The sequence below is a fragment of the Vicia villosa genome, unplaced genomic scaffold (assembly GCF_029867415.1).
Source record: "Vicia villosa cultivar HV-30 ecotype Madison, WI unplaced genomic scaffold, Vvil1.0 ctg.000799F_1_1, whole genome shotgun sequence".
NCBI lineage: Eukaryota > Viridiplantae > Streptophyta > Magnoliopsida > Fabales > Fabaceae > Vicia > Vicia villosa.
The window spans coordinates 280660-284545 of NW_026705354.1; positions in this window are offsets into that span (position 1 = coordinate 280660).

A 3886-nucleotide genomic window follows, 5' to 3' on the forward strand; every position below is an offset into this window, starting at 1 on the left:
TTTCCTAAAGCTTATGACCTATTTCATAGCTTAAGTGGATTTGCATGGAACCCAATCACTCGAAAATTTGAGGATGAGGATAAAGTCTGGGATGATTTGATTAAAGTATTACCATTTGTTTATGTTAATTTAAATACCTATTTGAACTAATGTGTGTAATTATTTGTGTAGGGAAAACCACATGCAGCAGGATAGAGGAAAATGCAACTTAAGTATTATGATATCATGAAAGAATTATTTTCTAGTGATAGGGCAGCAGGAAAATCAACGAAAACAGCAAAAGAAAGGCGTAAGCAATGGGAAAAGAATAATATTGACCTTAATAATGACTATGAAGATGTTGAAATCTTTGGTTCAAATGCTAGTATGTTTGATGAGCACCCGTTTTCACCCTCCAACATTGAGAATGTTAGTCAATAAAATGGTCATACAAATTCATCAGCTGGCACACATACTTCAAGAGGTATAAAATGAAAGAGAGTTATGGTAGAGTTAATTGAAGATCAATATGAGCGTATGAATGAAGGTATCATGACAATAGTTGAAGCTTTGAGAGAAGGAAAAACAATTTTTAAGGAGATACACCAAGTTGCTGAGCCTCAAGTTGAAATTACTGAAAAACAAGCTGTAGTAATTGAAAAACAAGTTGAAATTGCTTAAAAACAACTCACTGTGATGCAACAAACCCGACCTCGTCACTATTCGTAATCTAATGTTTGGGAACTTTTAGATGAATTGAGAGTTCTTGATACTTATCGCATGAAGTTTTATGACTATTATGTGATAATGAGCAAAAAAAAAAAGCTTTTCGGTGTACCTCTTCATATGAGAACTGAAGCTCTTTTTCAAATGATGTTTGCTGTTGGTTTGCTTGATTAAGGGAGTACCTACTCTTTATTTTTTGGTCTTATATATTTATAACATCATGTGATGCCTCTAGTTAATTTTGATATAGCTCAAGATGTATATGGCTTGTAACTCTTATGTTAAACTTTTGAGTATGTTTGTAATTCTACTAACTCTTTTGGTACTGCACTGATGATGATAAAGGTTGCTTAAGTGATAAATATATATTTATAAAGGCTTTGTTATGATATATTTGTTTATATGTTTATTGTCATGTGTTTTCTTGCTTTTTTTAAACCAATTTAGAAGACTATGCTTACTATGGTGTATATGCTCATTGTCATGTAATATATGCCTTTAAGAAATTATGCTTACTATAGTGTGCATTTATATGCTTACTGTCATCTAATATATGCCTACTGTCATGTTTTGAATTAATGACTAATTGAAGAAAAAATTATATTTAATGATCTTAAATTCATTCATACAAATATGCAATTTTATGGTCATGAGTTATATATTGCAAAAAAACAGCATTCTCAACATATATTTAATTTATATTTGAAAGTGTAATATGATTAGACTATTTACAATGGAGGTGTTGAATTTTTTTTTCAATGGTTGAATTGATACAATGGTATGTTGAATCATATGCTGAAAGTGATGTGGATTATTTAGTGTTGAAAACATTCAACATGTTGAATGAGAAATTAGTGGGGGCCACATAATATTTTTGGCAAATTATTATTGGTTGTTGTGAGTGTTTATATTTTTATTTCATGATAATTATTTAATGTCATTTATTTTATAGTAAATAAATTTTTTATTTATTTTTATTTTCACCAAAATTCATCATTTTTTTTGTATTTGATTTGGACACACCAAAAAATTCCATTTTTTCATAATTTTTCATAATTTCAATTGATAATAATATTAATATATAATTAATAATATTAAAATTCATCATTTTTCATAATTTCAATTGATAATAATATTAATATATAATTAATTTTAATATATAATCATAAAACAAAAATATAAAAGAAAATAAGAATATGAAATAAAAGTAGTGAGGTAGGGTGTTGAATTTTATTAAACAAAACTATTGTAGTGAGTAAAAGTTGAAAGTGTGTTGAATTATTAGGTGGAAGAGAGAGAAGATGATGTGGAGTATAAAAAGTGAAAAAGTAGGGTGTTGAATTTGGAAACCATTGTAAATAGTCTTAGGCAATGTATGAGTCAATGACTCAAATTTAATATTATAATAGAATGAAGTTGTTTAGATATTAATTCTCCAAACTTTAGTTTTTTTAGAGATTCATCAATATAATGGAAATTAAGCACTATAAAGAAAACCAATATTTCATATTTAATAAAAGTAGGCAATAAGTTAAAATAATATTTAATTTATAAAATAAATTATTAATAAATTTACTCTTTTTATATATTCTATTTTTTAAAATTTGAAGTTATAATTTACTTTTTTTCTTTTATATTATATTATTTTTATGATTTAAGATATTTTTATCATTTTACAAATATATCATTTTCTTTCTCTATACTTTCCATTCAATCATGCAAGGGGAGAGAAAGTTCAAACATTTCTTTCTTTTCATATATAGATAGAGAGAGAGATACAGGGATTGGTTCAGTTTCAGTTTTTTAAATTTGAGAAATTATATAAAAGCATAGAAGAAATTGGGGAATTAAAAAATTAAAACGATATAATATGGAGGTTTTAAATAAACGCCTTTAATAAAAGAAAAAATTCTAGTGAATGTCACATAAACAACAAGTTTTAATTAATTCTTGGGGGTTTGAAAACACCTCATTTAGGGTATGTTTGGTATATATGAAATATGAGAGAGAAATTGAGGCGAGAGAAGATGAGGAGAAGTATTAAATTCTTCAGGCTCGTTTTAAAAGAGAGAAGTTGAAGAGAGAAACAAATATGCAAAAATAATGGACTCAAAATGATAAAGAATTAACAAGTTATGATCCTTTGAAGTGGACACACAATTCCTTGAACTTTCAAAGGGAGACCTATAATGTCTTCTCACTTTTGATGACTTTATTCACAAATTTTCCTCTTAACTTATGATGATCAAGATCACTAAATCAGAAACTTTTGTGGCTCTCTTCTCTCATGAGCCACCATGCATCCATCACAAAATGACCATAGTAATTAGCATAAACCCCGACATTACAATTTGTCATGCCATTGATGAATTCATGTGATATAATCGCTGTTGCATAACTAGCTCGCAAGGAGTTTAACAAAAGTTCAGAAACAAATATTTTCTTCTTTTTTTGGGTTTTTTTAGAGAAGGTTTAAAACCCCCGCAATTTCAAATGTTTTCAAATTTTTGCGAAGCTGTCTTCCACATGGCGTGCCACATCAGCTTCCGTTAATGAAAGTTGATGGCAGAGACCAAAATTATGGATAGAAAACTTTATGAGGACCATTGTTTAAAAAAATATTTTAGAGGACTAAAAGCGAAAATAGAAATATTTATAAGGATCACAAACATGTCTAACCCTTAGTATTATTAATAAATTAAATATGACATATTATACTAAGTTAGCTATCAAATATGACATATTAGTAAATTAAATATGACATAAATCAATTTGTCTTTTTTATTTTACATTCTTATTATATTTTAAAAATAAATGCGCGCAACACACTAGTACTCGTGAGAACGCACATGTAACTCACCAATAGCGTAAAAACGCATGGGTAATACACTAGTACCGTGTAAGCGCACAAGTAACCATACCAAATTCCGCACAAACACACATGTTTAATATGTGAAATGTTAAAACATGTATGTACGTAGTCCAAACTTGTACACGTGCGGACACACGAATATCCCACTATCTTTTTTTATAAAAATGAAAAGTTTATTAGTTTTGTTAAATAAATAATAAAATAAACAAAATCGCGCGTACCACACCACTATCCGTGCAAATGCACGGGTAACACACGAGTAACCATATCAAAATCTGTACGAACGCACGAACATAGTATATGAAAAGT